The 14,318-nt window shown below is 42.2% G+C and overlaps 1 protein-coding gene across 1 annotated transcript in view; it reads left to right on the top strand.

The window, feature by feature from the left end:
• LOC130473225 (polyadenylate-binding protein 1-like) overlaps positions 1-14,318 on the top strand; it is a 110,215-nt gene that overhangs the window by 54,879 nt on the left and 41,018 nt on the right. The window lies entirely within an intron of this gene.

Here is a 14,318-nt window from a genome sequence, read left to right as displayed (position 1 = left end):
AGGGTATTCAGTGGCTGCTTTTAAGATCTTAGATCCGAGCCATCTAGCAGCTTGGATTTAGCAAAGTATCTTCAATCAGTTTGCAAATGAGCTGAAGTCTTGCAATGTTTGTGGAGAAGCAAAGATGTTTTGCAAAAGGATTGAACTTGATTGATCTAGTAACCTCAGCTCTTAGAAAGGTTTCCTTGATTGAAAATAATTTTTAAAGAAAGTTCAGTGACTGTAAAATTGACCAGAACAAAGACAAAGTCAGAAGATGGGGTTTCAAAGTAGAATAGAGATCAGATTGAAATTGGATAGTTCCCATTAAAAATGGGGAAATTGGTATGGCTGAAGTTCAGCTGGTAATTTCCAGGGTTGCGGCAGCCATATCTGAGTTTCTGGTTGTTTGGCTGTTTAGAAAGATGAAAGAGCATTGCAGGCAACAGGCTGGCTTTCTGTGTTGAATGGTGCATTAATGTTTGCTTTGGTTTTTTTTTAACACCTTGTTTTATATTGCTGGTTACAATCCTGTCCTCTTTGTATTCTGCCTGCCTCCTGCCTGCCTCCTTGGCCTTTGACCAGATTCTTTAACTACCTCTTGGTACAGTGGCAGAATTAAAACCTGATATTTTATGAACTCTAGGTTTTAACTGTGATCACCCTTAGGCCATGGCTCTGAGAATGGATCTTGTCATTCATCTCTAGGTACAGGTCACCTCAATTTTGAATCATGATCCCAAACCAATTTTCTAGAGTAGGTGATACAATTGAGTTAAAACTACTCACATGGTCAGAATAGGCCAGTCATCAATAATTAGGGTTGCCAATCTCCAGGTAATAGATGGAGATCTCCTGCTATTACAACTGATCTCCAGCCAATAGAGATCAGGTCACCTGGAGAAAATTACCACTTTGACAATTGGACTCTATGGCACTGAAGTCCCTCCCCTCCCCAAACCCTGCCTTCCTCAGGCTCCGCCCCAAAAGCCTCCAGGTATTTCCCAACCTGAAGCTGGCAACCCTATCAATAATGCATCCTAACAAAAATATTGTGAAATGTTTTAGAACACTGGCCTCATCATCCACAGCATACCTTACCACAGTTCTACTACACAGAACAACTCTAGCAGCAAGTACATGTTTAAGATAGAACACTATTATTGTTGTTCCGCTAACACACATCAACACAACCTCTAGTACTGGAATCAAGACATCACTGGTACAAGTAGGGGTGTGCATCTCAAAATTCCAAAACCAAAAACATACATTAAAAAACCATTGTTTCAGGTTGTTACCATGATTTCCAGAATGGTAAACATTTGATTCCACATTTGGAGCAGTTCAATCTCAGGATGACATTGGAGTGCAGTCTGCCCCCAGTTATGTGGATGATTTTTAGTTGGTGAGGCTGGTTGAAATGAATAAGCTGTTCAGATGTATGAGGCCTGCCACACTTAGACATGAGCCTTACCATTCATGGCTGATGGTATTGAGCTGGTCAGATGGATCTGGGAGGTAATAAATGCCTCTCTGTGGAAAGGTGTAGGGGTTAATAGAGGCAGTCATGTGACTTCTCAAGAAGAAGGCATCCCTGGACACACACACCCCGGACCTGAACAACTATTGCCCATTGGCCAACATTCCATTGTGGGGACAGGTGCTTTAGCATATGGTGGCCATGCAGGTTCAGACAGTCTTGGAGATGGATTATCTAGATCCATCTCAATCTGGATTCAAGTCTGTGTTTGAGATTAAAACGGACTTGCTTTCCCTGATGGATGATCTTGTCCTTTCCAGGCAGACAGTGACAGGGGGCATCCCTGTTGATTCTCCTGGTTTGTTTAATTTTCCTGCTGTGTTTGATAACATCAACCATAGTATCTCTCTGAAGAGGCTGGTTGAGTTTGGAGTGGGAGGTACCATGCTTTGGAGGTTTCACTCTAGCTGATTCCAGAAGATGGTGCTGGGGACTGTTGCTAGGCCCCATGGCATTTATACTATGACATCCCACAGGGTTCCATCCTGTCCCCTATGCTGTTTAATACCTATATGAAACTTCTGGGACAAATCATCAGGGGATCTGGAGTAAGGTGCAACCACTATATGGATGACACCCAGCTTTACTTCTCCTTAACAGCTGAGTCAGATGGGTCTGTGGAAGTCCTTTATTGAGAGGCAATAAACTGAAGCTCATTCTAGAAAAGACTGAGATGCTGCTGGTCTATGACAAGCCTGCTTGAAGGCTGAGGAGTCAGCCTTTTCTGGAGGGGTTGCACTATCCCTGAAGGAACAGGTTCATAGCTCAAGGGTACTGCTGGATCCTGGCCTACAGTTGGAGGCGCACATCACCTCTGTGACATTTAGCACCTTTTATCAGCTTGGCCTAGCCACTGCTATTCCTTGAAAAGTGTGATCTGGCCATGGTGATCCATGCTGTGATAACATCCAGGTCTTTAGCAGTTGCCCATTTGCATACTCCAAAGCTAGTACTTACCTTCAAAGCCCTAAGTGGCTTGGGGCCGGGTTACTTGAAGGACCACCTCTTCTTATATTATATAGCCTACCAGTTAAGATCTGCCTCACCAGCCGTATTCTCTGCCCCTCCCCTCCCCGAGGTGAAGCAAGTGGCAACCGGAGACAGGGCCTTTTCAGTAGTAGCACCTAGCTTGTGGAATACCCTTCCCCTTGAGGCTTGCCTAGTACCTATATTGCTTTCTTTTAGGTGTCAAGCTAAAACATTTTGGTTCATCCAGGATTTTAATTCTTGATTTTTAAACACTATTTTAGCCTGGAAACTGGGTTTTTTTTTTTTTAATTTTTAATTTTTTGTCTAGTCTGTTTTTGTCATCTATATTTTTTTGGGTGGGCTGGGGTTTTTGTGATGCGGGATTTTAATAATGATCTTTTACTCTTTTTATGATTTTTGTAAGTCACCTTGGGAAGGTTACAGGACAGGTGGCATAAAAATGTTCTAAATAAATTAAGGCATGAATGAATTAATTAATGAAGACATATCTGAGATTATTAGATATTACAACCATGTATGCGCACACAAAATCTGTGTCATTTTTGTGTTCGGTTGCTTACTCTCATCAGCAGCAGGCATCTTTTTTTCTTTGATTCTTCTAATTTTCCAAGCAAATGCATGTATCCCTTCCAAGTGGATCCTTTCAAGGGATCCAGAGCACTCTCGTCCAATCACCACTGACAACAAGCCCCAGAGAAGAAATGTTTAAGACCAGATTACATTTTCAGAGAAATGAGAGACCACTCCATCAGGAATTCCTAAAATAGCAGTAGTAATTAAGGTATCCCTACAGTGGAAGCCTAGTGTAAAGACATATGTCTCATAGCAACTAGTTGATTGATTCATTGCCTGCAATCACACACACATGCTCTAATTTTCTGAAAAATTCCAATAATCCAAGTGATGGGGCAGGTGGTAGTTTTCTGCAAAGGAAGTTTCCCTTACTTGGTAAAAGAGGACAACAGACCTCAAGGAAGGGTGGCAAATTCAGAGTTTTCCATAGAAAGTTAAAAAAATTATTGTCAGTCACTTTAAGAGTGATTAAAAAACTTCCTGCAACCAGGATTTTTTTTTTATTAATAAATGCTGGTGGCCAGTGCTCCCCTGCTGAGGTGCCACCCCCACCCCCAAATAGGAACCAGGAAAGAGAAGTGCACCAAGGAGAACCTTCTTCAGGGATCTGTAAAAACAACCCCCTTTGGCCATTCTGCTTGAAATTTAGGATGTCTCTAGATTAGAGGGGGGAGCCTATGTTGTGTTCAGATTCGGTGTCGTTATCTTTTAAAACAGCTGCACCAGACCCTCAAGTTGTTTCCCCCATTGAAAATAATGGCTCTAGCATTGCTGAACCAGTACCATGATACATCAGGCATAAATGGTAAAGGAGTCTTCTCCAAATCCCAGATCCAAAATTATAATGAAAATTGTATTAGAGCACAAGCTTACATATGTTAAGGTGCTCCTATACTGGCAATAGTCAATGTCAGGTGCACCATACCCATGTTGTACAAAGTTCTTGGAAACAAGGAGAGTATCTGATGATACAAAGCTGGGGCATTTCTTTTACATGACATTCCATGTAGTCACTACAGAATTAATATTGTTGGCACAACCCTGTTCACCTAATAATTGTTAATAACCTCGTCAGAGTACATTGAAATGGAGGTTGTGTTCTGGGCATGTGCCAGCCACTGGCAAACCTCCTACAAGCCTCTGGTAATCTGGTTGTGCGCCACTTTTCAAACATTTGCATTAGCATGCCAGAACTGAATCTCATGCATGGCAGATGAGCACACAACAGGCTGGAAACTAATACACAAACGGGTTTCCACATTCAGCAACTGTTCGAAAATAATAACAAGCAGCACAGCTGGATGGATGCACACCACTGGCAAACACAGGATGCCTGTTGAGTTGCCTTTGTGCAACCTGATGCACATTTCTGTAGAAAGGGGTATGAAACAATGAGGCTTTTATTGGGCATGCAGGTGTTGTTGTTAGCATACACTGGAATTTTTTTTGTCCACTTACCTAATATATTAGACTGCCACAACCACAGAGCGAGTGGCTTTTTTTCCAGTTCCCTTGTGGATCTCTAAATTTGGAGTATCTATAGGCCTAACTACACATTATACTTTCCCCAAAGCCAGTCAGCAGTCAAGGTTTGGGACTTTTGTGCTTGGAAATCAATTTCAAGGTGTGTGAGGGCCCAATTACTCTTGGGATTGTGGCATGCATTACAGGGGCTGAGGCATCCTTCCTGTACCTGAAACAGCCCCGAAGAGCTGCTATTTGTCCCACTGGGGAAAACTGCCTTCAGTACATGCACAGCTCTTCAATGCATGTTGTTTTCCTAGCAACATGAATCATGGCTCCTGGGGGCAACTTTAAGTCAGAAAACAGCACAGGGGGGAGGCTTAAATTGTCTTTTCCCACATGCCATTGTCCCAGTCTGAATTGGTCCTGTGTGCCAGGGATAGGGTTGCCAACCTCCAGATACTAGCTGGAGATCTCCTGCTAAAATTACAACTAATGGAGATTACAACTAATTTCCAGCTGATAGAGATCAGTTCACCTGGAGAAAATGGCTGCTTTGGCCATTGGACTCTATGGCATTGAAGTCCCTCCCCAAACCCTGCCCTCCTCAGGTTCTGCCCCAAAACCTACCACCGGTGGAGAAGATGGACCTGGCAACCCTAGCCAGGGAAGTGGCTTCTGAGCAGAGACCTCCTGGACCTCATTTGTCTACTGAACCAAGATAAATGTGTATAGTAAGTCCTTAACAACTGCAGTTATCATGAATACTTTGGCTGCTTCCACATAGTGATGACTCTTTGTGTAGCTCTTGTTGCTGCTGAAAAGGAGGAGGCATTTGCAGTGGCAATTTAGTGTCCATGTGGCAGTTTTCTCCAAGCTTTTCAGCTCCTCATGACCACCATTTCCCCTTGCCACTGTGGGCTTTTTCAAGCTTTTTAAAAAGATTTTTAAAAATTTGGCAATTACTAAATTGCTATAGCATTGTAACATTATAACAATTTATTGCTACAGTCTACTAACACCTCAATATTCCCAGCTTTCGTTTAAAAAAAAATAGTCTTTAGCTTTTTGGGGGCAGAGATATAAGGGAAGCGTTATTATTTTTAATGAAAGCCTGGCATTCAGGTGAACTAGTCGATGGTGTCAACAGATTGCTTACAAATTATTGCATTATAGCAACCTAGCAATTGATTTTTTTAAAAGCACCAAAATCGTTTTTGGTGGCACTGGAGGGCAGGAATGGCATCTGTAGGGAACAGGTACAAGGAAAATGGTAACAATGTGGGCACGACCTTCAAATATATTTATCAACTTCATTTCTATCCCACTTTTCTTCCCATAATGGCTTACAACATTCCCCCCTCATGACAACAACCCTGTGATTGTAGGTCACACTTATAGTGTGGACCTAGCCCAAGGTCGCCCAGTAAGCTTCCCTGGCAGAGTAGGGATTAGAACCTGGGTCTCCAGTTCCTAGTCCAACACTATAACATCTACACCTTGCTGGCTTTCACGAGTACCTTCCTGTCCACAGAGTGTACAAAGGCATTTTGATTATGAAAACCTTGTATCAATTTGGAAAGACCACAGGGGAAAACTGAGGGAAATGCAAGTGTGAATGATTGGGGAATGGCATTGTGTGGCATTTCCAAAAATCCTGCTCAGTGTGGATGCCAAACCAGACCAAAACCTCCACGTGAAAGCAATCTTAGTGTGGCATGTGATTTTTTTCCCCTGGACACCACAAAGGATCAGCTTAACCAATACTACTTTACTACCTTTATTACCTATTTATTTTCAGTTTAGGTCACTTTATTTAATGATCATACCATAGTGCTAATAGCAAAATCAGGAGATAATTTATGAATTGCAAAGTGAAAGACTGATCAAGTTTCCTGCCTGCTGTAACGTCATACTTGGAAAAGTTGAAACTCCTCTCCGTGTGCCTGGTTAAGAAATAAACATGTTGAAAGGACTTGTCTCAGCCTGCCTATTCTGTCTGCTTTGGGGCCCAGCACCAGCCAAGTATGAGCAAATATAACAAAACAAATTCAGGCATAGTCTGTTTCTGTTCCTTCATCCCATTTGTTTAAAAGTGGTTGCTAACAATGATCATATCAGCACAAAGTTTACCAGTCGACTTCTGGAACAGAAGGGGTTGCTACAAATGCAATTCATGCTGGACTAATGATCATGTTAATGTATCTACTCCATACGCGATCACTGATCAGAGAAGGCTAAGGACGGTAAACATTTTCTCTTGAAGCCCTGTTAAGATTTAGTGCAGTGATTTATAAACCACAATGCATCCTGCCTTTAAAATGGGGGGGAGGAGAAAAAATAAATCATTAATAAAGTAATATGGCTTGTGATGCTGCATGCTTCTTTTTCTTTTCTTTTTTTACAGCTTTTTATAGCTTTGGACAGGATAATAAATTGTATTTGCTTTAATAATTTATGAAGGTCCTGTTGCTATAATGTGAGAATATCAACTTTAGTGGTTCTTTTAATTTGGCAATGGTGTCAATAATGCTAAGTATGGTGTTGTTGTTTTTTTGGGGTGTGTGTGTTGGTTTTTAGATTCAAAATAGCATTCCAAGCGGCTGCAAAATATAGTTCCCCTACAGGGGTGCCTGATCCTTCATTAAGCCAAAATTTTTTGAGAAAGGGCAAGTGTTTTGTCTGTGTGATCTTTGACCTTAAAGGGTGTAGGCAAAGAGCAAGACCTTGTCAAATGTGAACATTCTTCTGAGAAGGAATTCACACTTGTCCTTTCAATGCGGTCTTCCTGAATTCATGTGATCAGTCCCTGCTTGATACAGGCATTTGTAGGTATTTCTGTTTTAAAGAATTAGTTGGTAATCACCAATGTGCAGTACTGAGGGTGTGAAAAAAATCACTTTAAGGCACATTTTGTTCGTAACATCTATAACAAGAGATTACTGCTATCATCTTGAGCACATGATAGTACTGATAGTACTGAAGACCACTTCCACAAGTCACTGCTTGGGTAGTAATTTAAAAAGATGAGATTTGAAAACATAAATTACTCACTCTGTGTAATCTGCCTTGGGTCCCAGTGAGAAAGATGAGCTATAAATAACATAAATAAATGAATAAATTTTTAATAAAGTGTAATTAAAGAAGACCCTGTCCTTTTGCAATATCTGCTTTGACCCTCAAAACTGAATTTAGAGCCCTACATCTGTTTCATATATTAACTCTGAGGTATGGCTATGGTCTCAGGTGGTCCCTCTTCACATTGTATTCAAGCATTGCATCACATGGGTCACCTGAGTAAAGTGGCAACTGGCTGTGCCTGCTGGTATTGGTGTAAAAAGTAATCACATGATTGGAGCAATCCACATGGTGCAGTTTTGCTAGGGAAGCACAACCATATAGGAGTAATTTTGTGATGGCAGCCACATCCCAGAATTAGAGACTCGGTCTTAAAGGGAAAGAAGCACTATCTTAAGTTGTCAAACTCAAACCATTTCTACGACCTTTCATGCTAATGACGATGAAGAGAACACCCTCACTGATGCAATCTTTCTGCTGGGAATGCTATTTAGCCTGTGATATTAACACTTACAAAGAGGTGACTTTGCAACTCTAATAATTTGCAGTGGTTGTGCTGCAGGGCTGCTAGCCTCCTGCCAACAAACCCACTTTTCCCACCACTTCTCCGAGTGGCAGCAGGATAAAAACAAACAAAAAATGCTATGTGGCCTGGAAGGGACATCACACCTCTCTAGGAATCACCAGAATCTCTGTGGTCCTAGAGAGGCGTGGCATCACTGCAGGGTTTTCCTGAAACTGACCTCACATCATCATCAATGGCGTCCATTGCCAGGCTGTGCCTGGCAATCTTCTAATGCGCTGTGAATCTCTTTCCTGACTTATTCCTTTAGAAGTGAATACACAACCAAACACAAAACTCCCCTGCTGTTTTTGTCCATTGCCACCAGTTTTGTCAATTGCCGCCAGGTTTATACACCCTTAGTGTGTATCAGTTTGTTTAAAATAAAGTGTCTGCCATTTGCCACCCCATCTCACCAATGCAATACAAGAAAGAGGGAATCTGCTCCTCCACAAAGCGTCTTGGAGTCAGTATTGCCTTCCCTTCCCCTTCAGTTGTAAGCCAAATGTGAGATAAACACAATGTGTCCAGTGACTAGTAAACATTTGGCACATGTTTGTGCATTATAGCATTGTACAAATGTTCTTTAGAATTGTTAATGTGGGTAGCTGCAGAATTTTAAAGGACTGCTCTTAACAGCTTCCAAACAACAACAGTATTTACTACCAAAAGGACTAAGCAACTTACAACCATTTGAGGGACTGTGTAAAAAGAGAGGAAGGAGTTAGTTGTTGATAACCTAAACCATTGAAAAGATAGTGTCCCCTCCAAAGGGTAGAGGGAAATAGCACGAGGAAAGAAGCTAAATAAACAGCCAGCAGTTCTGAAAAACATTTTGAAAAATAGTTGGATTTCTCTTGGAATTTTGATAGGGTTACTTTACTCATTTCAGAGCCTGCAGCTGGAAGACATATTTTGCTTATTTTGAAATTAATAGAGCTTGACTTGCTTTGAGCTCCCCTTTATACCTTGGTAAGTTTAGCACATATGGCTCATTTTTTGTACCACTCAGTATCACATCCAGTACTGGATCCCAGATAGAGGAGTGTGGCAGCCACACACAAAGGTGCAGCAGCTCCCACCTGTGCCCTGCGCCCATTTGTGCTTGAAGCTGCATGCTTAGTCCTTGCTTTATGCAAAATTGGAATGAATTCATTGGTTGCTGTAGATTGGCCATTCTAGTGCATTTGGCTCTGGCCATTGTTCATGCACTCTGTGAGCAAAATGACATGCCTTTATGCTTTATATTATTCTTGCTTAACATGCCCCTTCTGGTAGAGGAGGGTGTTTTTCACATGCACAAATGCTGCCTACAGTGGCCTCCTGACAGTTCCTCCCAAACCCCACCAACTCTTCCAAGGCTGGAAGTAGAAAAAAATGGGGGAAATGGGGCAATGTCATTTCCAGCACACAACTGGAAGTGACACTATGAAGTCAGAGCAATGTTCTGAGATTTACCCAAACTCTATGGTTTAACCATAGAGTTTGGATGAATCCTAGAGAATCACCATCAATATCATGACATCACTTCGGTGTTTTCATTAGAAGTTACATCATATGCTGTTGTTACACTGATGCACCTGTACCTGCCCCCATCCTCCCAGGGGGGTTGCCAGCTGCAGCTGGAAATCCTAAAGCTATCCCATTAAAAAGATCTAAGACAGAAGACTTGTGCTGCCCCACTTTCTTCTCAATGCCTTGCTTCCTCTCTCTTCCTTTTTCAGCAGATAGTACTTAACATTGAGGATAGGTGCATGTAGTAACATATTATCATTATTAATTATATATATATATGCCAAGCTTGAAATTCCTGGAGAATAAAAACACTCATGTATAAGAATCACATAAAGATTAATTCCAAAAGTGCAGCAGTTAAATAAAATGAAACCCAAACAAACAAAAAATGCAGGTCTGGTACTGCATTAATTTTGGCATAAACAATGTTTCCGTTGATGCAAAATTCTGATTATTTACACACACTGCATATGCTTAGTGTTTATGGGGTACTCTCAAGTGTTCAAAGCAGTTAACACACTTACAGCAGATCTATCAAGTGGATCAGTATTATTATCCCCATAGTGCAGATGGACTGTTGAGGCTGAGAGAATAGCAATTTACATAGAACCATGTAGTGAGTTCCCAGCTGAGGTGATATTTGAACCAATCATTTGCATTCTCATCACCTGTACTATACCAATCCTCAGATAGTCGCCTTTTATGCATGGTTTGCTTCCGCTGGATCTGCTGTTCACTAACTGCACAGTATTTGCAGTAGAATTCTCAAAACACTATGCACAGGGGCTTTTTGCCCCAAAGAAATTCCAGGAGTACCTTGCGATAAATTATGTATCCGCAGCAAAAATGTGGAGCTTCTGAAGCATGCGTGAGTCCTTTCCCTCTGAAAATGCTACTTTGTAGTTGGCTGTGGTATATTTTTTTGAGATGTGTCACCAGCCCCCACCAGCCCTGCAGTGAGATTCTTTCATTTGATCTGAACCATGGCCATTTTACAGCCAAAACAGAGAAGGGTCCGGACAGCACCCCCGACCAATTTGTTTCTGCACAACTCAATGCAGGAGTAATAAGAACATGAAAACACTTGCTCGGACATCTGTGACATTCATCATTCCATCGGTAGTCACACTTACAAATAATTAAAAAAAACTTGCATGCTTTTAAGAGGACATGTATAAGAGGATGGTGACAAATAAGCCCAGCTCTGTTCCATCCTGCCATGAACTGAAACTGACCCACACTCATTGTGAAACTGACCAAAAGCAGCTGAATACGTTGTTTTTGATTATTCAGTGTTCTCTCAACTGTTTGAACTGAAACTTACCCACACTCACTGTGAAACTGTCTAGCAGCCTCAGCATTATTCACTCACTAGTGCACTTGATAATGGCTTCCAGGGGAGGGATTGGATGAGGGAGACAGTCACGTGAGAGGGAGAAGTGAGAATGGGCATGAGGAGAAAAATCCGAAGTGACAAGTATGCATAGGACTGCCTTTCGATTTGGGATTGAAGCAGACTTTAAACAGCATCCTGAAAACATGGGGGGGGGGTGAGGGGAGAGCAAGGTGACTTCTGAAGGTCAGAAAATACATGCATAATTAAAACGAAGCCACGAAGTAGTGGGAGGAGGGGTGATGGGAACAAACTGTGCATAAAAGGCCAAAGATGCTCCACTGCCATCTGTATGTCTTTGAAACCAATGGGTCTATCCTTGCTAGCTGCGACTGCTCTGTTTGCTAAGGACCAACCCAAATGCTTTAATGAAGCCTGAAAGCAGCTTTAGCTTTAGCATTCCACTATGCATTGTACATCAGAAAAATCATCATTGCTTAGCTGATTTCTGACTCTATTATGTAGATTTTATTGTAGATTGGAGACATCAGAGATGATTTACATGTAGCTTTCCCAAAACAACAGACATCCAAAAAAAATGACCCCACTTGCTTCAGTTGAATCTCCTTTCAGTTAAACATCTGTTCTGTATTTGTGTTGATTTGTTTGTTTGTTTTGCACAAATGGGAATTGGGCCATGGGCCTGTACGCTGTCTCATTATAAACCCTGCATAAGACATTTATTTTGCACTAAAAACTCTCATTCCTTTTCCCTTTCCCACTTTTTCTGCCTTGTGTTTTTCTCATTTCCTGACAATCAAGTCCTACTCAGTGAACATGGTGGGGTTTGTTCTGGACTGAAGAGGGTTTCCCAGTGTTATGCTCACCACAGGTATTATTCAGGGTTTCAGTTTTGTAACATAAATATGTTGGTCAAAGTACAACCAATCAAGGTGACAGCTAATCAAGCAATGCAACTTTCATTCTGAATAACAAGCTGATTCATTTTAATTCATCAACTAGAGATAGTATGTAATTGGGACAATATTTAGAATGCATTACTGCATAAAGGAACCAAGAACGGAAATGTCTCCACCTCTTTTTTGCTTGGAAACTGTTTCTTGAGACTTGACTCTTCTCCCTACATAATTCTTTTTCACACTTAATAAGGTTGCACCATGTTATGAATTGCTTTTGGACACTTTTTGCAGTAAGAGCTATATACATGCATAAAAATGGAATAAGGGCAGCAGGATTGCTGAGAGATACCAGTGGTTCCCAGACAAAGGTTATTTTGAGGGGGCGGCTACCCCACCCAGATCCAATGCAAACACTGTATGAAAACAAATCACATCATTTATGGCCCCCACGTGACCAGGAATTTGGTTCTCTTTTTAGTTATCTTTTTGAGCATGCTACTTGCCCATTTTGATATATTTACATTAGCCAGGACATGTAAGGCCTGTTTTGTATGTTTCCATACATAGTGGCCAAGGCTAAACTAGAAGTGAATGTGGTGGGCTGCTGAACAATGACCCACCTGGCAGGACAGGACACACCTCTTGGTCCAGCAGCAAGACTCACCTAGGTGGGACAGGGTGGGATAGAGGCAGGGTGGTGTAGCAAGTGTATGCTCAGCAACAGGGCAGCTTTGACAGTCTGGAGGCTCAGAAGGCATGAAGGTGGTGGGCTACCCTGGGCAGGGGAGCAAAGGATCCCAGGAGGGTTAAGGCAGGGCAGGGCTATTGAGAGCAGGAGCTGGCTAAGGAGCAGGCAAGAGGAGGGTGGAATTTAGCACAAGGACCAGGTGTGGAGCTGGGGCTATAAACTAAGGGGAAATGGGAAGAGGCTAGCTGGAGAGTGAGGATACAGTAGCAGAAAGGGAAAACCAGCCAGGAGGAGAAGGGGAAAGAAGAAGAAGAAGAAGCCAGAGAAAGAGAGAAGAGTTGGCTCAGGGAGGCTCCTAGGCAAGGAAGTAAGTTATAGTGTTGTGGCTCTTCCCTCTTGTGATATATTGTAACCCTGAGGTGGGTGAAATTTCAGTGCTTTGACTGGTCAGCTTCCAATAAAATAAGCTGTGCAAAAAAGCGGTGACTGGGCTGTGCTTTCAAGACCCCATGGACTTCAACCATGATGTTCCCTTGCCCACATAGGGCATTGCAGTGACACTGTAAGATCCATCAACATCTGAACCCAGATTATTTTACAAAGGGAAATAGCGGCCACATGGGGACTTAAAATGGTGGGACAGAAGGGATTTAACTCTTCCCTGCATCCAGTTTTTCTAATTAAAACCAACCTTCCCTCATCTGCCAGAACAGTCAAGCATTCTCTCTTTGCTTTTTTTTATTATTATTTACAAGTCTATTAACAGCCTTGAGTGGGGGGCAGTTTCAGTTACAAAACCACATGAGAAACAGAGTTAACCCTTCCCACACCACCACCCGATCCGTCAGGAACTATGCAGCAGCCACTTCCCTGAACACTGAAGTCATTTATGCATGGGTACTTGGACTCACATTTGCTCCATCTGACTTGCTTGTTCCTTGGAGTTCTGCATGATTTTTCCGTACATTAGAAATTATCTCTCTGCCAACCCTCGCAATGTCCAGGTCTTTTCAATCCTCTGTTTACCCAATTCTTCCCTCTCCCCTGAGCTCAACCAAGCTAAAATCTCCGTGCAGAAGGCAAAGTACTGGACACAGAAGCTGGGTTTCTCTCACAGCCAATCACAAAGCAGTGTGTAAAGAGGCAGGGATTCAAATACTTCCTGCTTCCTCTGAGCTCTTTCTGAGCAAAAGAAAGGCTTTTTAAAACTGAGGTTTGGAGTTCTCCCCCCCGCCCATCTCCTTTCAGATTGCTCCGTTTTTGTTTTTTGTTCTTAAAATGCTTTTTTATGCGGCAATTGGGTTTTGGGGGGGATTTCTCTCACAGTGAGCACTGCAAAGTAAGCCAATTACAAAGCAGCATTTAAAGGGGCAGGATTTGATTTGAGCTTGGAGACTGCTGGTGCATAGATTCCCAACTGGAAAATGTGGGTCCAGCGAACAACGAACCTCAGGTAAAACTCCCATGCACCTCAGGTAAAACTCCCATGCACCATGACCTGAGAAGACCGTGCATCGTTCCACTGTCATTATGTCTATGTTGGCCCTCATTTGGTCATTTGGGACTATGATACAACATGAATCCGAGCACTTTTTTGGCATTCATTTTCACAGAGCCAAAGGACTGTCCAAGTCACACAGATCAGTAGAGAGGCAGTCTCTTTAACTCCAGAATTC

This window comes from Euleptes europaea, chromosome 2 (genome assembly GCF_029931775.1).
Source record: "Euleptes europaea isolate rEulEur1 chromosome 2, rEulEur1.hap1, whole genome shotgun sequence".
NCBI classification, from domain to species: Eukaryota; Metazoa; Chordata; class Lepidosauria; order Squamata; family Sphaerodactylidae; genus Euleptes; species Euleptes europaea.
This window is presented reverse-complemented; position numbering and strand designations above follow the sequence as displayed.